Below are 27,368 nucleotides of genomic sequence, written 5' to 3'. Positions count from 1 at the left end.
CCATCTGTCAGTTTGTCGTACTGTGGCGGCTTGTATGTTGTTATGATGCTGGAATCTATGCTACGATATTTCAAATACCAGGAGAGTCACTTTTCACCTGCTGGAAAGGATTCTGCAGAGTTTCCAGATAAAGACATACTGGGAAGAAAGACCTTGTGATCTACGTCTGAAAATAAGCCAGTGGGAATCCTAGGGATCATAACAGAATATCGTCTGACTCACTTGCTTCGGACATGCCATCAGGAAGGATCAACTGCTGGAGAAGGACACCATGTTTGGTGAGGCAGAGGGCCAGAGAGGGAAAGGGAGATCCTCAGTGAGATGGATTGGCACAATAGTCATAATGATGGACTCAAACATCTGGCAATTGTGAGGATGACACGGGACTAGGCAACGTCTCATTCTGTTGTACAGAAGTTCACCATGAGTTGGAGTCAATTTGATGGCAGCCACTATCTAATCGGACTTTGTGACTGGGTCTTGGAGACTTAGAATCAAAGATGACTCTCAGGTTTAGCTTGGGACCGCTGAGGTGATAAGTATGTATCTGGGAGGGCTGAGGAAGAGAGAACAGAAAAGGAAGGCATGGGGAGTGTAAGGATAAGGGTCCAGCAGTAAAGGACGTAAAGCCCAGAGCCATTCCCCCAACTTTCAAGGGACAGATTATTCCCTTGTTCTATAAGCTGTCCCAGGGTGCAGGAAAAGATGAAATGTTTCTAAAACCACTTTGGAAACCTAGCATATGAAAACCTGAAAAGAGCAGCACAGAAAAGGAAAACATAGGCCAAACTTACCTATGAGTATAGATGCAAAATCCTAAAAAGAATCACAGCAAGTCAAACCTAGCACTCTACCAAAAGGATAAAACAGCTTGACCAAATTGAGTTTATTCCAGAGCTGCAAGGAGGGCTTGCTGTAAGGAAGTGAGCAGTGTAGTTTATCACGTAAATGTATCACAAGGCAAAAGAATACAGAAATCTCCTGATAGACGCTAAAAAAGTTTTTTGACAAACTTAACTTCCATTCATGCTTTAAAATTTCTTAGAAATGAGGAATTGAAGAACGCTTCCTTAATGTGTGGCACATTACCTCACAGCGCTGGTTCTCAAGAACTGAGACCACATCAAAGAAATGAAGCCCCAACCTCATGCCAGACACTTGGATCTCAGGGAAGTTACAAATGTCTGTGGTAAAGACACAGCAAAGGCCGTCTCTCCCTGATTCCTGGGCCTTTTCTCTTCACACGTACGGACCCTGAGAGGGCCTGAAAAATACAAGATGGATTCTGCCCACAAAGGACTCTGGGAGAGAACCAGAGTACCTTACTGAGTAGTGACCTGGGCCAGGAAAAACATACCAAACACCTGACTTCATGGTAACATTAATTGAACGACATCAACTAGCACAAAAACAACCTCCTTAATCATTGTGTAGACTCTTCTGCACGTAGGCACGTTGTCTCCCTACACGTTAGCTTTAGACGATACTGTACATAAATACCCAGTCCTCACCACTGTGCACAGACCTCTACCCGGAGAACTCTTGGTGCTTCGCTGTCCGTCGCATGACTTTTGGCACTGATCTCCGTATTTAAGTTCCCTAATAAAGCCTTGTCTGATTCTTGTTACTTATGGGGATGGGAAATGTGGCTCCGAACGTGGAAGTACTGAGCACAGCGCAACCATAGTAAAGGCGCGTGTTTGAGCACAAATAGAAGGGTACAAACACGATTAAAGAGAACGCTGACAAACTGTGATAAATGTAACTAACGTCAATGAACAATTTATGTGGGCGGATATACAATTTTGCAACCACAGTAATAACTAAAAAAATATGTGCTTGCTAGCATAGATACATGATATAAAAAAAAAAAAAAAAAAACGCACAAATACATACAGGAAGGCATATATGAGTAACTGTAGGCATATGCGTATCCATGTTTATGTGTGCTGCATATATTTTCAAGTACAAAATATAGCACATAGGTGGCACAGCTATGGATACTTCCTAGACACAACCAAACACCTCACGGATTGGTCTACTTGGTTTGAGGGCTTAGGACCTTAGTCTCGTGGGGCAACTAAGTCAATTGGCATGAAATAGTCCATAAAGACACTGTTCTACATCCTAGTTTGGTGGGTAGCATTTGGGGTCTTAAAAGCTTGTGAGCAGCCATCTAAGATACAACTACTGGTCTCTACTTGTCCGGAGCTAAAGAGAAAGAAGGAAACCAAAGACTCAAAGAAAAAACTAGTCTACAAGAACCAGTAGTCTACATAAACAATGACATCACTTGCCTAGAGACCAGGAGAACTAGATGGTACCCGACTACCACTAATGACCGCTGCGACCAGGGACTCAATAGATGGTCTCAGACAGAATGGGAGAAAAATGTAGAACAAAACTCAAATTCCGAAAAAAAACTCTAGACTTACTGGATGGGTAGAGACAAGATGAACCCCCAACACAACTGCCCTGAGATACTCTTTAAACTTGGAAGCCAAACCACTCCCAGAGGTCACCTTTCAGCTGAATGACAGGCTGGCCCATAAAATAAACAATATCACGCATGAGTACTGTGCTCCTCAAACTAATCACGCAGATGGAAACAAATGGTTAACATTTACCCCAGACCAAAGATGAGAAGGCTAGGGGGGACAGGGAAGCTAGATTAATGGAAGCAAAACAACAAAAATGGAAATAATGAGAAGGTTGATATATTGTGAAGAATGACCAATGTCACTAAACAACGTGTATAGAAATTATTAAATGAGAACCTAATTTCCGGTGTAAGGTTTCACCAAAAACACAATAAAATATTAAAAAGAGAATTTCAACCAATGGGGGGAGGGGAACCTTTTTTTCCCTTGGCTTTTACTGCCTCTGTTTTCAGAATCCTACCTGTGCCCTGCCCCCTTGGAGAAACTTCTACTGCTGTGGGGTGTGACAGACACAAACATACATTTTCTTTGTTTCTCAGTCCTAACCTTAAACCTGGTTGCAGGACACAGCAGAAGGGTCTCCACTTGCAAAAGTAATGCTCTTTATTCATCTTGAAAATGGGCCCTGATGAGAAATTCAGAAAGTGTAAGCATTGCAGTGGCTTGGCTAGGAGTCGGGGAGCTGGCCCTCCCAGTGCGCAAGACGAAGTCTCACGGGTACATCACGGGGTCCTCTGCCCCAGTCTGCAGGCTTTCGTTCTCCATCACCACCACCAGCCTGCCTCTGATAACGGAGTTGAGCTGGGTGTTAGAGAAAGAAATTGGCGTGAGGAAAGTCCTGTTTTCTATAACAGCGGTGATTACCTGGGTTGCTTCGTGGACTTCAGAGGTCTGAGAAGACCCCGGAACTTCATGCAAAACTTTGAAAGAGAGAGAGGAGAAACTGAGTATGCGCGTTTGTACGTGTGCATATATGTGTTGTGTGTGTGTGTGTGTATGTGTGTCTGTGCATGTGCGTGTCTGTGTGAGTATGTCTGTACATGTGCGCACGCTCACACCTTTCTGGGGGTGGAGAAAGAGATGATCTATAGCTTACATCCGTTTTCAGAGGGCCTGTTATCTAGAGAGAGTTTGAAATCCTCACTTAAGAGCCGTGGGTGTAGATGCAATCTAACTAAGCAGAAAACCAACACACAGTGAGAAGGAGGCTGGTTGCCTCACAAGCTGCTAGAAACGCCTAGGTGCAGACGATCCTGACAGGAGTCAAAACCACTGAGCCATCCAGGAACAACTGCTCAGACCAAAAGCCCAGTGGTACAGCTGCAGAGACTTCATAGTTTGGGTAGATTACTTTGAATGAAAAGAATGTGGGAGCTGAACAGGTGAGTTCTTAGCATGGTACAGAAAATCAGGATCTGGACTTCTGATAGCAACCCTATAAGACAGAATAGAACCACCCCATAGGGCTTCCAAGGAGCTCCTGGTGGATTTGAACTGTGGACCTTTTGGTTAGCAGCCGTAGCTCTTAACCACCGCACCACCAGCGCTTCTACCAAATGTTAGGTACTATTATTATTATCATTATTATTGTCTTTCTATTTTTTATCTCTCGAGTCTCAAGTTAATATGACTTCTTTAGGGGAGCCCTTCCTTAACCCCCGACTATATTAGGGCCCGCCCCTTTGCATCATTTCACAGTACCCCACAATTCTCACAACTGTAACTGAATAAGACATGTGTCTGGTGTTTGTCCCACTAGACAGGACAGGAATATTGTCTGTCTTGCTCAGAGCCTTGCCCACACCTTGCACACAGAAATGTGCTCGATACAAACACGCCAAGCAAATGCTTGGAATGTTAGAACAGGGAGGCTCTAGCGCAACGCGTCCATCTTATATGTGGGGAAACTGACCCCAGAGAGGTGCACGGATTTGCCAGAGGTCACCTGGGCAGGAGTGGCATAATAAGACAGCCACAAGGCCCCCTGACTCCACAGAAGAGAGGGACCTGGAAGCCACCCTCCCCCTCACGCCTGCCCTGCACCCCACAAGGAACCCACACGAGCTTATTTGCCTAGGTCAACAACAACAACAAGTCTCTGAGGACACGAAAATGAAAAGCTCACCACTCCCTCCTGACCCCACTCTGCCCTCCACACCCTTCCTGCTTTCGGGCAGCTTCCACGGGTGGTGCGTGGACTTCTTGCCTAGGAGAACCAGGGGACTTTCCTGGTGGCACCTTAACAGCCACACAGGTGGCTCCGGCGAGCAAGCCACAGCTGTGCCAAGTCATTGGGTCAGACCCTGTACGTCAGGGGCTCGTGCTATGGGAGGAAGACACCAAGCGCAAGGTGAGGACAGAAGAAGGGCTGGTCAGTGCCAGGGGTAGGGATGGGGTTGGGGAAGATGTCAGAGGATGAGGCTTGAGCTGGGCAGTGAAGGAGGAATTCGCAGCTCACCAGGCAGATGCAAGAAGGGAAGCACAATCTGGGCCAAAGGAACCGCACGTGCAAAGGCACAGGGGTCTGAAATCGTCTGGAAGTCAGCAGTTCAAATCCACCAGCTGGTCCTTGGAAATCCTATGGGACATTCTACTCTGTCCTACAGGGTTGCTATGAGTCAGAATCAGTGGCAACGGGTTTGGGTTTTTTTTTTTTTTTTTGGTATTCAGGTAGCAGCAGGAGCTCAGGGAGCCGGAGCATCAGGAGATGAGGCAAGAATCTCCTGTTGATACCAAACTCTAAAGCCCAAAACCTAGCCCCTGAGTTGGTAGCACAGTAGACTCAGGATGGACTCACTACCTACTCTGTGCCAAGAGAGTCACACACTCCTTCCCATTCATCAGCCACCACCCACCTATCCCTATCGGCTGCACCTTTCTACAGCCATATCTCAATTACCCAGAAGTCTAGAAACTGATGACCTCAACGATCCAGAACCTGGCTGCAAACCTAGAAGGAAAAAAAAAGGCGTGTGAAGAGCCACAATTCATGTCCCACAGGGAATTCATGTCCCATACGGCATGCGCTTTACACCCAGGAGAGGGGCTCTTGCCGGCCCCTCGGGCTTGGTTCTCTCTGGTTAAGAGTGGACGCCGGAGTCAGCCTAGCTCTGGCACATTCTAGTTGTGCGGCCTCGGCCTTTAGTTTCCTGATATGCTAAATGGGACAACAGCGCGGCTGTGAAGATGAAAGGACACGAAGTACCTAGACAGGGCCCAACACCATGAAATCATAACTAAAGGGTCAGGACAACGAACAGAAGGATGGAAGAGAAAGGGCAGAAAATGTATCCTGAGCAGACCCAAAGTACAAAGGAGAATGGCAGGCTAGAACCATTTGATATTTTCAGAAAGTTATTAAATCATACAGTTTACAAGGATTTCCTTTAGATGGTTTTAATGAAAAGTTTCGGTGTTTACAAGGGAGAGCTACTAAAAAACTAATGCAAGCAAGTTCACCTAGAGGAATGATATAATTCTGTGTGTACCTGCGTACATTTAAAGCATCCAAAGAGATTTGTAAAATATATCGTGCTTAAGAGAATCTAAGATGCCATCGACTGTAAGATACACCATTATTTTATGCCACTAGAAAAGAAATACCACTGTCTATTATCGTTGTAAAGGAGCCTTGGTGGCACAATGGCTAAGCGCTTGGCTGCTAACCAAAAAGCTGGGCAGTTCAAACGCACCCAGCGGCTCTGCAGAGAAAGACCTGGCAATCTGCTTCAGTAAAGATTGCAGCAAAGAAAACCCCATGGGGCAGTTCTGCTCTGTCACACAGGGTCACTCTGAGTTGGAATCAACTCAACAGCACTCGACAGCAACATTATACCCTCTGTAACCGCAGGTTCTCCGCATTCACAGATTCAACCAACCACGGACAGAAAATATTCAGAAAAAAAGACTTTTTTCCTTGTCATTATTCCCTAAACAATAGAGTATAACAACTATTTACATAGCGTTTACATTGTATTAGGTGTTATAAGTAATCTTGTGATGGTTTAAAGTATACAGGAGGATGTGCGTAGGTTATATGCAAACTCTACTCCATTTTATATAAGGGACTTGAGCATCCATGGGTTTTGGTATCTGCGGGGGTCAGGAGTCTGTGAGTGGGCAAATGGCTAAGCACTGGGCTACTAACAAAAGGTTGGCGGTTTGAATCCACCCAGAAGCACCTGGTGATCTACTTCCAAAAGATTACAGCCATTGAAAACCTGATGGAGCACAGCTCTGCTCTGACACGTGGGCGGGCGCGGGGTTCCATGAGTCGGAATTGATTCAATGGTAACTGGATTTTTTGGGTTTTTTTTGCTTATTATAATTGTAAGAGGCAAGAAGCAAGAGATTGTTAAGATGCTTTTTTTTAATTTCAGGGTTGTTAAAATGTGAAAATATGTACATCTTCAAGTCAATGGGATATCCTAAGATGAAACATATGTTTGCTGTGAGAATGTCTCGTCTTCCCTTTGGGCAGGAGTCAGGTGTAGTCTTTTCTTTGTTCCTCAATCTATGCCAGAGGCTCCAAAATAAAATTAAATACCTCTTCCTGTCCTGCCAGTGATCACTCTATCTTTCTGCTCCAGAAGTTTCCTTATTTAAGAAGCTGACCCAGCCTTTCACCACACCTACGGCTGAGGCCAAACAGGTCCTCTGTCATTTCTAGGCCAGCAGGCCCCATGAGCAGTGACTGACCTGGGACCGTGGATCAGCCTCCAGCATCCAGCCTCCTTCACTGCTGCCTTCTCAGCATCACCCTTCCATCAACCCCAAAGAGGCTTCTCACCCAGCGCAACCATTTAACTTCCACCCTATTATTCTTGAAAGAGACAGAAAGGGGTGCACGAGAAGGAGGAAGGGGAGGCGGGAAAGGCAGAGGCGGCCTGCTTCCACTGCAGCTTGGGGAGGGAAAACAATCATCTCTCACCTAAGCTGGAGGTAAGGGAATGGCGTCCTCAAAGCCAAATAGGAGGCCCTGGGTGGTGCAGACTGTTAACATGCTCAGCTGCTAACCAAAAGTTCAGAGGTTCGAGTCCACCCAGAGGCACCTTGGAAGAAAGGCCCAACGATCAATCTATTTCCCAAAAGTCAGCCATTAAAAACCCTATGGAGCACAGTTCTACTCTGACATGCATGGCATGGACTCAACTTGACAGCAACTGATTGGTTGGAAAACCCAAACAAGGCCTGGTACACAAAGACCCCAAGACTTCCTGCCCCCACGGTTCTGACTAGTTGTGCCTCAGAAAGCAGGGGAGCATATCCCGAAGCAGGAAGAGGGAGCTTGACCATCCTAACTGTCTTCTTTGTCTCCCACAGCCCCTGGGCTGACAACCACACCACTGTGGTCACACTCAGGAAGTAAGTAAGCCCTGGATGCCCCCTTTCCATTCTGCAAACATCCGTAAAGGATCTCCCATGTGCAGCTGCTTTCAACACTTTTAATTTTCCACACAGCCCTGTGAGGTAGGGATTAGAGCCCATTTTACAGATAGGAGTCAGGGTGGGATGGGAGAGTGCCAGTAAGATGCTGAAGGTCACAGGCTAGGCCTGGTTGGAAGGTAGGTCTCCTTTCCCTATCACACACCGTTCCCAAGAAATGGCCCCAGCATCATCACTTAAGGAGCATACAACAAATTTAGAAAAATACAGATTCCAGACCCCACTCCTGGAAAACTGCGCTGCAGGTCCGGGGCACTCTGGGAGAGCCGGAAGTGCAGACAGCTCTGGGAACCAGGCTCTTAGCAGGTGTTCCCGAGGGCAGAAGGAGGGAGAGAGAATGGCAATCCAGACGGACCCTGGAGGCCAACTCGTCCTACTTTCAGCCCTCTTTTTGCCTCAACCCACCGCTGCTCTCTGCGCGAAGGCTTGTTAACTCATTTTGTACCACTTCCTGCTGCTTTCACCTCGCCTTCCTTTTCCCACTGAACAATCTCCTTCCTCCTACTGACCTGAACTCCTTGCCAACTTACCCCAGCCCTGGGACGGGCCGGCGCGTGCGCGTGCACACACACAGTCACGCAGAGACACCGGGGTGTAAACACGAACCCCCTGACAGCGCGTAGCGTGCACTTCCCTAGAACAGCGGCCACGCTCTGGAGGTCCCACACTCACTAGGGAGGGGCAAGCTGAGGCCCAAAGGCGGGCGCCTCAGGCAGGCACTTCCACGACTCCCAGGTTCTGATGCCAAAGGACCCCTGATGCCAAAGTTCGCCAAGAGTTCCCACCAGAGGGGCGCAGTCTCCTGGACCGCATGACACAGAGCGGCCTGTGCAGGATGCGGGAAGCTGTGGGTCGCTTAGAGGCGCCAGAGGGGGTCACCTACCTAGCGAGGCGCCAGCGGGGGTCACCTACCCAGCGAGGCGCCAGAGGGGGTCACCTACCTAGAGAGGCACCAGCGAGGGTCACCTACCTAGCGAGGCACCAGCGAGAGGTCACCTACCTAGAGAGGCACAAGCGGGGGTCACCTACCCAGCGAGGCACCAGCGAGGGTCACCTACCTAGGGAGGCACCAGCGAGAGGTCACCTACCTAGGGAGGCACCAGCGAGAGGTCACCTACCTAGAGAGGCACCAGCGAGGGTCACCTACCTAGGGAGGCACCAGCGAGAGGTCACCTACCTAGCGAGGCGCCAGCGAGAGGTCACCTATCTAGAGAGGCACAAGCGGGGTTCACCTACCTAGAGAGGCACCAGCGGGGGTCACCTACCCAGCGAGGCGCCAGCGGGGTTCACCTACCTAGAGAGGCACCAGCGGGGGTCACCTACCTAGAGAGGCACCAGCGGGGGTCACCTACCCAGCGAGGCGCCAGCGGGGGTCACCCACCTAGAGAGGCGCCAGCGAGAGGTCACCTACCTAGAGAGGCACCAGCGGGGGTCACCTACCAGCAAGGCACCGTCCTCGGGACGCCCCTCCGCCTCCGGAATCACCGGGAACGCGGTTTACCGACCCTCCCCACGGGGCCAGAAGACCGCAGGATCTGTCCAGCCGCCCGGGCATCCGCTCCTGTCAGCGCCCACTGTCCCCCGACGGTGCCCAGCCTGCTCGGCTGTGCCCTGAGCCCCCACCCATGCCCCCTCGGCCGCCCACCGCCCAGCCACACACCTGCAGTCCCCGCCGGGCGCCCAGCCCCTCTCCAGCGGCGACTCCCTGCAGGGCTGCTTGCAGTCACGACCACCGCGCCGGGCCTGGAGGCTCGCGCCAAGTGCCGGCATCTGCCCAGGCCCCGCCCCTCCGGCGGGCAGGCCGACCCGGGGTGGGGCAGGGGCGGGGCCGCGGCCTGGGGGCGGGGCTGGCGCAGGGGCGGGGCCTGAGCCGCGCCCTCCGCTCAGCGGCGCCACCTGGTGGCCGGGCAGTGTCAGCGAGGTGCGGGCCGGGCCAGCGCATCCTGCGCTTCACGCCCCGGAGCCTGCAAGCATCTCGGAAGCAGCCCCCCGCTCCGGTGCGTCTGTCCTTGCAAGGATCGGGCCTTGCGGATGGGCGGCCTAGGCCAGACACCAGACACGCCCCCGTAGTAAGGTGACTTTGACCAGGCAGGCGGAAGCCGGCTTTGGCCCCGCGGGAGGGGTGGGCGGAGCAGGGGAGCGGCTTGGGGTCGGGGCTTGGGGAAGAAGGCGAAAGGGGAAGCTGCGACCTACGGCTTCCTTCTCTCGCTGCGACCCAGCGCCCCACTTCCTCCTCCTACTTCTATTTTCTTTTAACCCTTAAAATGCCTTCACCTCTGCTGTGCTGCCGGTCTCCGTGATCCCTCTCCCCCTTTTGCAGAACCCTTCCTAGAAATATCAGCCAATCCAGACTCTCAGCGCTGCTCCTCCAGCCTCTGGGTCTGACTTTCCCACCTTTCCTCGCGGGCTCCATTTCCCAGCCCCTGGGGGTCTTGCCTCCAGGGTCAGGCCCTCTACTTGCTTCTCGCCTTCTCCCTACAGCTGACAGGGCAGATGGTGTCATCACGGAATCCCAGAAGTCACTGCACTTCCCAGTGCCTCAGTTTCCGCATTTTCAAAGTGCGGATAAGAAGGTTGGTTTCTGCGCACGCAGGCAGTACTGGCAATGAAAGAATAGCAGTTTATTTAAGGGTTAACAAAGGGTAAAGCTGGAATTTCCACTGCCAGTATTAATTGGGACTCTGTGATGCAATATCAGTTAAAACCAAAAAACAAAAGAACACCCGTTGCCGTCGAGTCGATTCTGATTCATAGCGACCTAATAGGAGAGAGGAAAACGGCCCATAGCGTTTCCAAGGAGCTGCTGGTGGATTCGAACTTCCTATCTTTTGGTGAACAGCCGTAGCTCTTAACCACTGCATCACCAGGGCTCTGCAATATCTGTTAGAGACATCCCAAATCGGCCGCAAGGTCATCGGAAGCCATAACCCTGCCTGAGGCCTTGAGAGACTTGACCGCCAAGGACTTCTTTTCCTGAATATTTAAATACCGAAAAAAGGCAACTTCCCCAAAGGAATAGAAACTGTACTCTCGGCTGAACACAGGACTTGCTCCAGCTTGTAGTTAGAAATGGAAGAGAGCTCCAAACCCATTGACTGCGACTTCTACTCTTCTCCTCCACAGCTGGAATCTCTAGGTGGCGAAAACAATTAAGTCCTCCACTACTAACCAGAAAGTTGGTGGTTCAAACCCACCCAGAGGCACATCAAAACAAAGGCCTGGTGATCTGCTCTGCACACATGGGGTCACCACAAGTCAGAGCCACCTTATTTTACAGATAAGGAGAGCTGTGTAAGGATGTGCACAAGGTCATACTACTTGATAAGAGTGAATAAGGACTCTAGGTTTTGGTCTCCCCAGACTCCTGCTTTTTCCACCACAAAAAAATGCCAGCATTTGGAGGAAGAGAGAGGAGAAGGTGGAAACAGCCTGGAGGCGGCCAGGGTAGAAAAGAGGGGTTAGAAACTGATTTGGAATCGGGAACTGAGTAGCAAGAATGCCAGTGGGTGCCAGATCAAAATGGTGGATCACGAGAGCACTCTGAAAGGTCAAGATAATGCTAGAGAAGTTATGGGATTCTTGATTTCTTCTTCCATGGGCTGTATCCTTGGTGTTCCTAAAACTGTGATGGGGGAAAGCCAAACCAGAGTTGCTGGTTAGTGCTCACTCCTAGGGAGCTCAGCATCTGTTGAAGCTAACAGGGTCCCATCCTGCATCACCTCAGAGGTGGGTACTCTCTGCTCCACCAGTAGCTGTGACTCAGAGATTGAGCTTGTGTGTTCCTTTCCCCCTCAAACACCCAACTCCACCTGTGTTTCTCTGTCCCTAGTAGCACAGTGGTTAAGCGCTTGCCTACTATCAAAAGGTCGGCAGTTCAAATCCACCAGCTGCTCCTTGGAAGCCCTATGGGGCAGTTCTCTGTTCTGTAGGGTCACTATGAGTTGGAATCACTGGACAACAGGTTTGGTTTTTTTTTTAAGAGGGCAGCCTGCCAATCAGGAGATGTAATCAGCACCTGACACCTCGTGGCCAGAACTTAGAACTACAGCCACCAGGCACATTCTTCCCCTCTTCTGCTCCCTGCCTCCCCAGAGTGGCTGGTAAGACTTGGAAGGGCGCCTTTGTCATTAATTCCGCACCTGATTACATACCACTTTGTTCAAGGAATGCTGACATCCTGGATGAGCCTAAAGGACTCAGACATACTGGATGCTTCAGCAGGACTGGTCGTCCACAACCGTCTGCACTGATCTGGTTAAAAGTCAGGGACCGGGCAGAGGGCTTATGAACGGGCCCTGGGGTGCGACATAAAGAGCGGACTCCAGTGGAAGCTCCAAAATGTCAGCACAGGATAGGCTTTGTTATCATTAGTTGCCACTGAGTCAGCTTCAACTCATGGCAATTCCACGTACGACAGAATGAAACGTTGCTCCGTCCTACGCCATCTTCACAACCGTCGGTACCCTCGAGTCCATTGTTGTTGCTACTGTGTATTTTGAGTGCCTTTTTTTTTTTCCAACCTAGGGGGCTCATCTTCCAGTACTGTATAGGACAATATTCTGATATGATCCATAGGGTTTTCCTTGGCTCATTTTTGGAAGTAGAGTACCAGGCTTTTCTTCCTAGTCTGTCTTAGCCTGGAAGCTCCGCTGAAACCTGTCCACCATGGGTGACCCTGCTGGTATTTGAAATACTGGTGGGATAGCTTCCAGCATCACAGCAACACACAAACCACCACAGTACAGCAAACTAACAGACGGGTGGAAGACGATAGACTTAGGGTCACTATTTTTAAACTTAGATTATATGTTTTGGGAGGAGCTGATGGAGTGGGGCCAACCTTCATGTTCCACTCCCCCAAAGCCAGTCCCTTGGTGTTGCTACATATGGAGGTCTGACCTTTGTCCCAGGCATCTGAACCCTTTGGGGAGAGATTTGCAAGCAGAAGCAAAATGAGCCATTTCATGGGGTCTTTTTTTTTTTTTTGAGACATGGGTCACAGCAGCAGAGCAACTGGGTGAGAGGGTGGAGGAGGCACACGCTTTGGCTCTGCCCCCTGTGTTGTTGTTAGCTGCCATTGAGTAGACTCTCTCGACTCACGGCAACCCCACGGCACCACGGAATGAAACGATGCGATCCCCATGATCAGCTGTGAATCAGACCATTGTGATCCATAAGGTTTTCACTGACTGATTTTTGGAAGTAGATGGCCAGGCCCTTCTTCCTACTCTGTCTTAGTCTGGAAGCTCCACTGAAACCTGTTCAGCATCATAGCAACGTGTAAGTTTCCACCGACAGAGGGGTGGTGGCTCTGCACGAGGTTACTGGCCGAGAATCTAACCAGGTCTCCTGCGTGGGAGATGAGAATTCTACAACTGAACCACCATTGCCCCCGCTGGCCCTGTGCAGACTTCAGGAGAAGCATTGTCTTGAAACCACAAAGCCTTGCACCCTCGGGAGCACGGGAGCCTGACCCCGGCACAGTCACTGCTGTGAGACCACCCTGGGGACACCCACAAATAACTGAGGAGGCTTTCAGGGAGCTGGAGCAGGGGTCAGAAACTCACATGTCTCCAAGGGCCAAAGGGGTCGTAGAAACTCAGACAGAGCTAGTGAGATGGTGTTCCCTTAATATGTTATGACACATCACAGCAGCGTTGTTTATGCTCTGTGCCTCCTGAAACAAACCCTGTTGAAATTTCAGTCATTTTTTCCAGGTCAATAAGTTTTTCCTTCCCCACACAGCTTTTCCAGATTCGTCCTAGAAATTCTTTCCTAGTGGCATCTTATGTCGCATTCTTTAAACAGACACACTTTGCATATTAAACATATAGGAATAGTCTTCACTTCCGCCAAGAAATGTGCTCTTGAATCACGTAGCTCTCTTGGCTTCTTTTATTTTTTTTCCACATTTGAATAGAGGCAGAATTACGAGAAACACTTCACTTTCATCTCACTTCCATTCTAAGAAAAACAATAACCCAAATGCAAAAACTGGCAATGACCCTGTACCCTGATGTCAGGGGAATAATAGGGGATGGAGACAATAGGGTATGGTGAGGATGCAAATGAGGACGTAAATGAGGGGGCCTCTGAAGGGGGCTCTGCACTCAGCTCCAGCCCACTATGGCCATGTGGGAATGAAAGACTGGTGTGGTTAGACCTTACGATTTTCTTTCTTTAAATGAGACAAAGTATACGTTTATTAGTATGCTTTTTTGTTTTGTTCTTTCAGTGAAAGTTTACAGCTCAATTTGTCATATAAAAATTTATACACATATTGTTATATGACACCAGTTGCAATCCCTATAATGTGACAACACACTCTCCCTTTCCACCCCGGGTTTCCCATGTCCATCCAGCCAACTCCCGTCCCTTCCTGCCTTCTCATCCTGCCTCCGGACAGGACCCGCCCATTTGGTCTCATGTATCTGCTTGATCTAAGAAGCACACTCTTCACAAGTATGATTTTATGATTTGCAGTCCAGTCTAATCTTTGTCTGAAGAGGGGGCTTCGGGAATGGTTTTAGTTCTGGGTTAATAGATTGTCCGGGAACCGTGGCTTCGAGGGTCCCTCCGGTCTCAGTCAGACCATTAAGTCTGGCCTTTTTACATGAATTTGAGTTCTGCTCCACACTTTTCTCCTGCTCTGTCAGGGACTTTCTGTTGTGTTCCCTGTCAGGGCGGTCATTGGTGGTAGCCGGGCACCATTTAGTCCTTCCAGTCTCAGGCTGATGGAGTCTCTGGTTTATGTGGCCCTTTCTGTCTCTTAGGCTCATAGTTTCCTTGTGTCTTTGGTGTTCTTCATTCCCTTTTGCTCCAAATGAGTTGGAACTAATTGATGCATCTTAGATGGCCGCTCGCTAGCTTTTAAGATCCCAGATGCCACTTACCAAAGTGGGATGCAGAACATTTTCTTAATAAACTTTGTTACGCCAGTTGACCTAGATGTCCCCTGAAACCATGGTCCTCAGACTGCAGCCCCTGCTACTCTGTCCCTTGAAGTGTTTGATTGTGTTCAGGAAACTTCTTAGCTTTTGGTTTAGTCCATTGTGCTGACTTCCCCTGTATTGTGTGTTGTCCTTCCCTTCACCTAAGACGATTCTAGTCTACCGTCTAGCTAGTGAGTTCCCCTCTCCCTTTCTCCCCACCCTCGTAACCATCAAAGAATGTTTTCTTCTGTGCTTAAACCTTGTCTTGAGTTCTTATAATAGTGTAGACCTTAAAATTTCTAAAGAGAAACCCAAACCCGTTGCTGTCAAGTCAGATTCCAACTCCTAACGACACTATAGGACAGAGTAGAACGGCCCTATAGAGTTTCCAAGGCTATAAATTTTCCAGAAGCTGACTGCCATATCTTTCTCTTTCGAGCAACTAGTGGGTTTGAACTGCCTACCTTTCCATTTCCGTTAGCAACTGAGTGCTTAACCACTGCACCACCAGAAGTCCTAAAGAGAAAGGAGAAATTGGAATTCTTATCTGAGAGCTCCTGATTATAAAATGCTGGCAACTAATTCAAAACAGTATTTAAAAACCCTTTGCAGGCCAAACCACATGTGACCTACTGGCTTTTGACTTATGACATCTGTTTTATATTATATAGGTAGGAGCATGAAGCAGTGAAACCTGAATTATTTCTGCTAGTATGAGCTAATTGTTCCCACTGGCTCGAGAGACAGTTTATACAAGGAGGTATCAATGTTAACAGCTTATTAATGTTGTCCACCACATTAATAGGACACAGGAGAAAAACCATACAGTTGTCCTGATAAGATGTCCCTGATTAAAACTCATAATGACTAGGAATAAAAAGGGAGTTTGTCAACATGATAAATAATATCTATCTCAGTACAACAGATAATTTGATGCTTAGTGATGACCTGGAGCCTTGGTGGTGTAGTGGTTAAGAGCTTGGCTGCTAACCAGAAGATCGGCAGTTTGAGTCCACCAGCCCCTCCTTGGAAACTCTATGGGCCAGTTCTACTCTGCCCTATAGGGTCGCTATCAGTTGGAATCCACTCGATGGCAACAGGTTTGGTTTTTGGTTTATTTTTAGTGATGACCTGGAAAAGAAGACACATACAGTCCTTGTCAACAAAGGCCGTCCTAGGAAAATGAGGAGCAAAACAAGGATGCTCACAATTGTGAATAGTTTTGACAATATTCTGACACTCAAAGCAAAACAGTAACAGAGGAAAAATAAACAAGAGCCATAAATCTGGGAAGGAAGAGTCAAGTTTATCATCATTTGCAAGCGATATCCCTGTCTACCTGAGAATCCCTAGCTAATAGACTGAGGAATATTTAGAAGTAATAACAGCATTCAGTAAAGGTCAGTAAAGTAAAGCTGGACACACAAATAACTATATGAAATGTAATAGCTTTTTATACATCAGCAATGACCAAATGCAAAATATAATAGAAAATAGAGCTCACTCAACCCAGCCTGAAGATAGGAAATTCAAAGGACCCAGAATAGACAAAACAATTTTTAAAAGGAAGAATAAAGTCGGAGGACTTTCATTTCAACTTATTCCAAAGCTACAGCATGATAACCAAAACAGTGGGATACTAACATAATATAGATTTATAGATCAATGCCATGGGGCAGTTCTACTCTGTCCTACAGGGTCACTATGAGTTGGAATCAACTCGACAGCAATGAGTATGGATCAATGGAATAAAATTAACAGTTGAGAAATAAGCCCTCACATTTGCAGTCAATTGATTTTCGACAAGCCTGCCAAGACAATTAAGTGGGGGGAAGAATAGTCTTTCAATAAATGGTGCTGAGACAACTGGATATCCATATACAAAGGAATGAAGTCTGGCCCCTACCTCACACCGTATACAAAAGTTAACTCAAATTGGATTAAAGACCTAAATGTAAGAGCTAAGACTCTTAGAATAAAACAGCTTGGAATTGGCAATGGTTTCTTAGATACAACATTAAAAGCACAAGCAACAAAAGAAAAAAATAGATAAATTGGACTTCATCAAAATTAAAAACTTAGTCCTTGGAATATATCCTAGAGAAATAAGAGCCTTTACACAAACAGATATCAGCACACCCATGTTCATTGCAGCACTGTTTACAATAGCAAAAAATGGAAGCAACCAAGGTGCCCATCAACAGATGAATGGATAAATGAATTATGGTATATTCACACAATGGAATACTATGCATCGATAAAGAACAATGATGAATCAGTGAAATATTTCATAACATGGAGGAATCTGGAAGGCCTTATGCTGAGTGAAATTAGTCAGTTGCAAAAGGACAAATATTGTATGAGACCACTATTACAAGAACTTGAAAAACAGTTTAAACAGAAGAAAATATTCTTTGATGATTACAAGAGTGGGGAGGGAGGGAAGGAGAGGGTTTTTCACTAATTAGATAGTAGATAAGAACTATTTTAAGTGAAGGGAAAGACAACACACAATACAGGAGAGGTCAGCACAGCTGGACTAAACCAAAAGCAGTTTCCTGAATAAACTGAACACTTCAAAGGCCAGTGTAGCGGGTGGAGGCGGGGGGAGGAGGGGCTTGGGGACCACGGTTTCAGGGGACATCTAAGTCAATTGGCATAATAAAATCTATTAAGAAAACATTCTGCCTCCCACTTTGGAGAGTGGCGTCTGGGGTCTTAAACGCTAGCAAGCGGCCATCTAAGATGCATCGATTGGTCTCAACCCACCTGGAGCAAAGGAGAATGAAGAACACCAAAGACACAAGATAATTATGAGCCCAAGAGGCAGAAAGGGCCACGTAACAGAGACTACATCAGCCTGAAACCAGAAGAACTAGAAGGTGCCTGGCTACAACCGATGAGTGCCCTGACAGGGAACACAAAGGAGAACCCCTGAGGGAGCAGGAGAGCAGTGGGTTGCAGACCCCAAATTCTCATAAAAAGACCAGACTTAATGGTCTGACTGAGACTAGAAGGACCCTGGAGGTCATGGTCCCCAGACCTTCTGTTGGCCCAAGACAGGAACCATTCCCAAAACCAACTCTTCAGACAGGGATTGGACTGGATTATGGGATCGAAAATGATACTGGTGAGGAATGAGCTTCTTGGATCAAGTAGACACATGAGACTATGTGGGCAGCACATGTCTGGAGGGGAGATGAGAGGGCAGAGGGGGACAGAAGCTGGCCGAATGGACACGAAAATAGAAAGTGGAGGGAAGGAGTGTGCTGTTTCATTAGGGGGAGAGCAACTAGGAGTATATAGCAAGGTGTATATAAATTTTTGTATGAGAAACTGACTCGATTTGTAAATTTTCACTTAAACCACAATAAAATTTTTTTAAAAAATTAGAAATTTTTGTGCTTCAAAGGACACCATCAAGAAAGTGAAAAGATGAGGACTGGGGACCACGGTCTTGGGGGACATCTAGCTCAACTGATCCAACATAGTTTATAAAGAAAATCTTCTACATCATCCTTTGATGAGTAGCATCTGGGGTCTTAAAAGCTCACGAGCAGCTATCTAAGCTACATCTACTGGTTCCATCCCATCTGGAGCAAGGGAGAATGGAGAAAACCAAAGACACAAGGGAAAGATTAGTCTAAAGGACTAATGGACCACAAATACCACAGCCTCTACCAGACCGAGTCAGCACAGCTAAATGGTGCCTGGTTACCACCACCGACTGCTCTGACAGGGATCACAATAGAGTGTCCCACACAGAGCTGGAGAAAAATGTAGAACAAAATTCTAACTCACAAAGACCAGACTTACTTGTCTGACAGAGACTGGAGAAACCCTGAGGATATGGGCCCCGGACACCCTTTTAACTCAGCACTGAATTCACTCCTGAAGTTCACCCTTCAGCCAAAGATTAGACAAGCCTATAAGACAAACAATAACACATGTAGTTCAACCATGTGTACAAGACTAAATGGGCACACCAGCCCAAAAGCAAAGATGAGAAGGCAGGAAGGGACAGGAAGGCTGGACACATGGAAATGGAGAACCCAAGATCAAGAAGGGGAGAGTGCTAACGTATTGTGGGGTTGGCAACCAATGTCACAAAACAATATGTGTGTTAATTTTTTAATGAGAAATTAATTTCCTCTGTAGACTTTCACCTAAAGCACACACACACACACAAAGTGAAAGGACAAATCACATAATGGGAGAATATTTTTGCAAATCACATATCTGATAAGGGATTTATATCTATAGCATATAAAACCATATGTAGCTTAATAATAAGAAGACAAAAATCCCAATAAAAAAAAAATGGGCAAAGGAGCTAAGTAGACATTTCTGCAAAGAAGCTATACAATAATGAATAAGCACATGATAAAAAGTTCGACACCATTAGTTTTCAGGGAAATGCAAATCAGAATCACAATGAGATACCACTTCACACCCACTACGATGGCTGGGATCAAAAAATTAGATAATAACAAATATTACCAAGGATGTGGAGAGATCGAAACTTTCACACATTGCTGGTGGGAATGTAAAATGGTGCAGCCGCTTTGGAAAGTAGTCTAGCAGCTCCTCAAACAATTGAACAGAGTTGCCAAATGACCCGGCCTTTCATTCCAGGAGAAATGAAAACACGTCCACACAAAAATGTGTACATGAGTGTTTATAGCAGCATCATTCATAATAACCAATAGGTGAAAACAATCCAAATGTCTATCACCTCATGAAATGACAAACAAAATGTGGTATAATACCCACATTTAATTACTAAAAACTACCAAAAATAGGTTGCTATCCAGTCGATTCCAACTCAAAGCGACTCCATGTGTTACAAAGTAGAGCTGAGCTCCATAGGGATTCTTCGGCTGTAATTTTTATGGAAAGAGATTGCCAGGCCTTTGCTCTGTGGTGCTGCTGGATGGATTCAAACCACCAATCTTTTGGTTAGTAGACCATAAACTGTTTGTGCGACCCAGGGACCCTCTGAGCTACTATAAAGCTTCAATAATCAAGACAGTGTGGTATTGGCAAAAGAAGATAAATAGATCAATGGAACAAAATATCCCCCAAAAAGACAAAACAAATATAGTCAGCTAATCTTTGACAAAGGAGCAAAGGTAATTCAATGGAAAATGATAGTTTTTTTGACAAATGGTGATGGAGCAACTGGATGGCTTCATGCAAAAAAAAAAAAAATGTAGACACTGATCTAATACCTTTCACAAAATTATCTCAAAACGGATCACAAAACTCAATGTAAAATGCAAAATGATATAACTTCTAGAACATAAAAAAAAAATAGGAGAAAATCCAGGTGACCTTGGGTTTGAATTTTTAGATAAAATATCAAAAGCACAATCCATGAAAGAAAAAATTGTTAAGTTAGACTTCATTAAAATGGTGCAGTTTAATAGAAATACCATTAAAAAACCAAACCAAACCTGTTGCCGTCGAGTCGATTCCGACTCATAGTGACCCTATATAATGAGAAATACCATACGATCCAGCAATCCCACTCCTAGCAATATATCCTAGAGAAATAAGAGCCGTCACATGAATAGATACATGCACACCCATGTTCGTTGCAGCATTGTTCACAATAGTAAAAAGATGGAAACAACCTTGGTGCCCATCAACAGACGAATGGATAAACAAACTATGGTACACACACAAAATGGAATACTACGCAACAATAAAGAACAACAATGAACCTGCGAAGCATCTCACACCATGGATGAATCTGGAGGGTATTATGCTGAGTGAAATAAGTCAGTCACAAAAGGACAAATATTATATGAGACCACTGTTATAAGAAGACATGAAAAGGTTTATACACAAAAAGAAACAATCTTTGATGATTACGAGGGAGGGGAGGGATTCAGAGCGAAAGACACTAAACAGACAATAGGCAAGTGGTAACTTTGATGAAGGGTAAGAAAGCACAATTTATACAAGGTCATGGAAGCTCCACAGACACATCCAAACTCCCTGAGGGACTGAACTGCTGGGCTGAGGGCTGTGGGGACCATGGTCTCGGGGAACATCTCACTCAACTGGCATAACATAGGTTATAAAGAAAATGTTCTACATTCTACTTTGGTGAGTAGCATCTGGGGTCTTAAAAGCTTGTGAGCGGCCATCTAGGATACTCCTCTGATCTCACTCCGTCTGGAGCAAGAGAGAATGAAGAAAACCAAAGACACAAGGGAAAGATTAGCCAAAGGACTAATGGACAACAACTGCCACAGCCTCTGCTGGACTGAGTCCAGCACAACTAGGTGGTGCCCGGCTACCATCACTGACTGCTCTGTCAGGGATCACAATAGAGGGTCCTGGACAGAGCTGGAGAAAAATGTAGAACAAAATTCAAACTCATTAAAAAAAAAAAAAAAAAAAAAAGACCAGACTTACTGGTCTGACAGAGACTGGAGAAACTCTGAGAGTATGGCCCCCGACACCCTTATAGCTCAGTGATGAAGTCACTCCTGAGATTCACCCTTCAGCCAAAGATTAGACAGGTCCATAAAACAAAATGAGACTAAATGGTCACACTAGCCCAGGGACAAGGATGGGGACAGGAAATCTGATAATGGGGAACCCAAGGTGGAAAAGGGGAGAGTGTGACAAGTCGTGGGGTTGGCAAGACAATGTGTATATCAACTGTTTAATGAGAAACTAGTTTGCTCTGTAACCCGTCATCTAAAGTACAAAAACTAAAATAAAATGACACAGTTTATGGTACTTCTGCTCTGCAAAAGACACTGTTAAGAAAATGATAAGGACAAACCCCAGACTGGGAGATCTTTGTAAAACATATAACTGAAAAAGGACTTGTATCCAAGAACACTTAAACACAGCAATAAGAAATTAAGCAGCACAAATAAGAAATGGGCAGAAGATCTGAAGAGACACCTCACCAAGAAGACATACTGATGGCGAATAAACCTATGAAAAGATGCCTATCATGTATCATTAGGAAATTGCGTCTTACAATAGCAATGAGCTACCACTACACACTATTAAAATGGCTGAAGTTTAGACACTGACAATACTAGATGCTGGTGAGGACGTGGAGCAACAGAAACTCACCTCCATTACTGGTGGGAAGACAAAATGGTAGCCGCTCTGGAAGACGGTTTGCCAGTTTCTTACAAGGCCGAACGTAGTCTTACCCTCAATCCAGCAATCATGCTCCTGGGCACTTACCAAATGACTTGAAATTTTATGTCCATATAAATACCTGCACATTAACGGTTACATGTTGTCTGTCAACTTGGCCGGGCCATGATTCTCAGTGGTTTGGCAGTTATGATGTAGTTTGGCAGTTGTATGATGCTGTGATCACTTCCATGATGAGATTTGATATAATGTGATCACCTCTGTGGTAGCATCTGCTGTGAGTAGGCAATCAGTTGAAACGTTGTTTCCTTGGGAGTGTGGCCTGCATCCCATATAGGTGGACTCTCTGACAAGGCTCATGGGCTTTTGCTCACTCTGAATCCTGCAGCTGGCTCCTGTTCATTTGTCCTCTGGTTCCTGGGACTTGAGCTACCAACTTGCCTGTGGTCTTGTCTGCCGATCTTGGGATTCGTTGGTCTTCGCAGCCTGTGAGCAAGAGCCCTTGGGTTCGCCAGCCCCTGTGGCTACATGAATCAGGGGAAACCTCCAGCCTGACCCACAGATTTGGGACATTTCAGCATCTGCAACCCGTGAGCCATTTTGTTTATATAAATCTCTCTCTGTATATATTTATATGCTTTATTGGTTTTGCTTCTCTAGAGAACTCAGCTTAAGACAGAAACTTCATGATTGCCAAAAACCAAGGAACCAAGCTGTCCTTCAAAAGGCGAATGGATAAACAAGCTGTGGTATGTTCACACAGTGGAGTATTATTCAGTGATAAAAAGGAAATGAGCTATCAAACCACAAAAAGACGTGGAGAAACCTTAAGTGCATGTTGCTAAATGAAAGAAGCCAGTCTGAAAACACTACATACTGTGTGATTCCAACTATATGACATTCTGGAAAAGTCAAAACTATAGAGAAAGTGGAAACCCTGGTGGCGTAGTGGTTAAGGGCTATGGCTGTTAACCAAGAGGTCAGCAGTTCGAATCTGCCAGGCGCTCCTTGGAAACTCTATGGGGCAGTTCTACTCTGTCTTACAGGGTCGCTATGAGTCAGAATCGACCTGATGGCAGTGGGTTTGGCTTGGTTTGGTTTATAGAGAAAGGAAAAGGATTATTGGTTCCCAGGAGTTCGGGAGGAGGAGCATAGGGATGAATAGGTGGAGCACAGGGAATTTTTAAGGCAGTGAAACTATTCTGAATGATACCGTTATGGTGTATACACAGAACGGTACAACACAAAGAACGAACTCTCATGTCAACAGTGGATATTCTAGGCTGGGTTCTCTAGAGAAGCAAAACCAGTAAAGCGTAGAAATGTATATATACAGAGATCTATATTAAGGAAGTGGGTTCACTCAGTTGTAGAGGCTGGAACATGGGTCAGGTTGGAGGCTTCTCCTGATTCACCTAGGTGCAGGGTCTGGCAAGCCTAAGCTCCAGAGGTCAGACAGCAGGGCTCTGGCTCACAGGCTTGCAAAGACCAGTGAATCCCAAGATAGGCAGGCAAGACGTCAGGTAAGCTGCTAGCTCAAGTCCCAAGAACCGGAGGCCAGATGAACAGAAGCCAGCTGCAGGATGCAGTCTGAGCAAAAGCCCAACAACCTTGCCACAAAGTCCACTTATATTGGACGCAGGCCACACCCCCCAAGGAAACTCCCTTTCAGTTCATTGGCTTCTCACAGTAGATTCCATCATGGAGGTGATCAAGTTATATCAAATCTCATCACGGAAGTGATCACATCATCATACGACTACCAAACTGCATCATAACCATCAAATCACTGAGAATCCTGGCCCAGCCAAGTTGGCACACAACCTTAATAATCACAATGGACTTTAGTTAGTGATGATGTATCCACACTGGTTCACCAGTTGTAGCAAATGTACCACACTAACAAGATATTAACAATCAGAGAAACCGTGAGGGTGCTAGAGGAAGCATGTGGGAGCTCTCCGTACTGTCTACTCAATTGTCTATAAACCTAAAAAGGCTTTAAAAAATAACGGCTGTTAATAATAATAAAGAAATGAACTAGTGATACATGCTAACAGGAGTGAGCCTTGAAAACATTGAGCTAAGTGAAGAAAACAAGTCACAAAAGACCACGTATTTATGATTTCATTCATATGAAATGTTCAAAAACCCATTGCTGTTGAGTCGATTTCCAACTCAGAGCGACCCTACAGGGCAGAGTAGAAATGCCCCATTGGGTTTCCAAAGAGCAGCTGATGGCTTCAAACTGCTGACCTTTTGGTTAGCAATCAAGCTCTTTAACCACTGTGCAAGCAAATCCCACGGAATGCCTAGTACAGGCCAATCTAGAGACAGAAAGTGTATTCGTGGTTGCTTAGGGCTGGGGGAAGAAACGGGGGTGAGAGCTAAAGGGTACACGGTTTCTTTCAGAGGTGATCAAAATGATCTAAAATTTAAAAAAAAAAAAATTTTTTTTTAATGGTTGCACATGTCTGTGAATATACTAAAAACCATTGAGTTGTACACTTTAGTTGGGTGAATTGTATAGTGTGTGAATTTTACCTTAATAAAACTGTTTTTAAAAAAGAAAGAGATGCTGACGAGAACATGGAAAAATTGGAACCTCACCCATTACTGGTAGGATTGTAAAATGTTGCAGCTGCTACAGAGAACAGTTTGGTGGTTCCTTAAAAAGTTAAACATAGAACTACCCTATGACTCAGCACTTCCACCTCTAGGTATACACCCAAAGGAATTTAGAGCAGAGACTCAAACCGACACGTGTACACCAATGTTCATTGCAGCATTTTTCACAGCCTCCAAAAGGTAGAACAACCAAAATTGTCATCAACAGATGAACAGATGAATATACTGTGGATATACGTACAATGAAAAATTATTCAGCCATAAAAAGAAGTGAAATTCTGATACACGCTACAACATGGATGAACCTTGAAAAGGACAAATATTTATGATCCAAACTATATGAAACAGGCAAATGTATAGAGACCAAAGTTTATCAGTGGTTACCGGGGATGGGAGGGAGGGGGCAAGGGGAGCCCCAGCTTAGGGACCCTGAGTTTCTGTTCATGGTGGTGGAATCACTTGGGAATGGATAGACACGGATTATAATTAGCGTCACTGAGTTGTACACGTAAAAATGATTGAAATGGCAAAATTTTTTTTTACCACAATCAAAAAAAAAAAAAAAAAGAAATGAAAGTGAATGTCACCACAAATATTTACTACAGACATCAAAAATATGTGATGACAATATGAATACATTTATACCAATGTATTTGAAAATTTAGATGAAATGGACTAATTCATGGAAAACACAGCTTACCAAGACTGACACATAAAATAAAAAATCTGACTGGTGTTATATGTATTAATGAAATTAAATCTATACTTAAAAACATTCTCACAACTATGTTGGCACCTCCTGTCTGGAGGGGAGATGAGAGGGCAGAGGGGGCCAGAAGCTACCTGAATGGACAAAAGGAGAGAGAGTGGAGGGAAGAACTGTTCTATCCCATTAGAGGGAGAGCAGTTAGGAGTGTATAACCACCCCCTATAGCAAAAAAAGGTGTATATAAATTTCTGTATGAGAGACTGGCCTGATTTGTAAACTTTCACTTAAAGCACAATAAAAATTAATTAAAAAAAAAATTCTCACAAAGGAAAAAAAATTGGGGGAAGCAGTAAAAGCAGTACTTGGTAGGAAATGAAAAAAAAAATTTTTTTTCACAGCCTATTAAATGCTAAAAAGTAATTAAATGTCTACGGAGTTAGGAAAATAGCAACAGAATAAAAAAAAAAGAGAAGAAAATAAAAATAAGAGCAGAAATCAATGAAATTGAAAACATATATCAACAGAGAAAATCAACTAAAGCCAAAAGATGGTTAAATGAAAAGACAAACACTTCTGGCAAGATAGGTAAGAAATAGAAGGCAGAAATAAATAATATTAGGAATTAAAAAGGAGAAATAACTACAAATGCAGTGTAGATTACAAAACTAATAATATAATGCTATGAACTATTTCATGCTAATAAATTTTAAAACTTAGATGAAATGGAGTTTTTTTTTCCCCTGGAAAAAAATAAAACCAGCTCAAGAAGGAAGGGATACAATGCCTACAGGTCCCATAACTTATTCAGAAATGGAAGCAGTAATTTAAAATCTTCTTATAAGAAATACCCCAGGCCCAGGCCATTTTATAGGTGATTTCTAGCAAACTTTCAAGGAACAGATCGTTTCAATCTATACATTTCAGAAATTGAAGAAAAAGGAATATTCCCCAACTCGTTTAATGAGGGCATCTTAACCTTGATACCCAAACTAGGTAAAGATAGTAGAAGAAAAGGAAATTACAGGTAACATCATTTCTGAGGCTAGGTAGAAAAATATTGTTGCTGTTGTTAGGTGCCATTGAGTCAGTTCAGACTCATAGCGACCCTACAGGACAGAGTCGAACTGCTCCGTAGGGTTCCCAAGGAGCGGCTGGTAGATTAGAACTGCTGACCTTTTGGTTAGCAGCCGAGCTCTTAACCACTGCACCATCAGATAGCAGAAGAAAAGAAAATTAGGGGCAATTATTTGTGAGCCTAGATGGAAAAATATTAGGAAACCAAAAATGATAATACATTATGACCACATGAGTTTATCCTAGGAATGCCAGGGTATTTCAACATTAGAAAATTCTATCGTGTTATTGAAGAACCTGAGCGGCTCAAACAGTTTGCACTCGACTACTAACCTAAAGGTTACAGTTCAAACCCACTCGGTGATGCTGTGAAAGAAAGGCCTGGTGATCTCCTTCTATAAAGATTACAGCCGAGGAAACACAATGGAGCAGTTCTTCTCTATAACGCATGGACCTACCATGAGTCAAGATCGTCTCTACGGCGAAGAGCTTTGTGGTGTTTTAAATTGCCCTATTCTCATTCTTCTCTCCCCAGCTCCATGGTAGACTTGGAAACGAGCAGCCTTAACACCATGGTAGCTGTGAAAATGAGCAACCTAGCAGCCACTAGAGATAGCAGAACAGGTTTGGAGCATCCCCAAAAAGCCCCTTCCCTGGAGAATTGTCACTATTTGAGCTGTCTGGAAGCTCCCTGTGAAAGCTCCATCCGCAGGGCGTGTTTTTGTTTGACCTGACTCAGAGCTTGCTCAGTGAGGAAAGCCCTACTCCCAGGACGCTTGTTGAAACCACTCTGCAGCGATTATTTGACAGTGCAGCTGCCTAAAGCAGCAATACCAGTTGAGACACACAAGAAGGTGGCCAAAAAATTGGAAGGAAAATCTGGGGAATGAGATGTCCATAGGGGGAAAAAAAAACCCTGCTCTCATCGAATCGATTCCAACTCACAGCGACCCTGTAGGTCAGAATAGAACTGCTTCATAAAGCTTCCAAGAAGTGTCTGGTGGA

At 45.4% G+C, this 27,368-nt stretch overlaps 1 protein-coding gene across 3 annotated transcripts in view; it reads right to left on the bottom strand.

Annotated features, from left to right (window-relative positions):
* The window catches only part of PIK3R5 (phosphoinositide-3-kinase regulatory subunit 5), a 101,375-nt gene extending 91,705 nt beyond the window's left edge, over positions 1–9,670 (bottom strand). For all 3 annotated transcript variants that reach the window (XM_049861254.1, XM_049861256.1, XM_049861255.1), the window contains exon 1: positions 9,547–9,670. The gene's annotated coding sequence lies outside the window, so the exon portion shown is untranslated. The remainder of the gene's footprint in view (positions 1–9,546) is intronic.
* Positions 9,671–27,368: the final 17,698 nt, after the last annotated feature.

This window comes from Elephas maximus, chromosome 19 (genome assembly GCF_024166365.1).
Source record: "Elephas maximus indicus isolate mEleMax1 chromosome 19, mEleMax1 primary haplotype, whole genome shotgun sequence".
NCBI classification, from domain to species: domain Eukaryota; kingdom Metazoa; phylum Chordata; class Mammalia; order Proboscidea; family Elephantidae; genus Elephas; species Elephas maximus.
The sequence above is the reverse complement of the archived record's forward strand: the minus strand, read 5'-3'. Positions and strand labels throughout refer to the sequence as shown.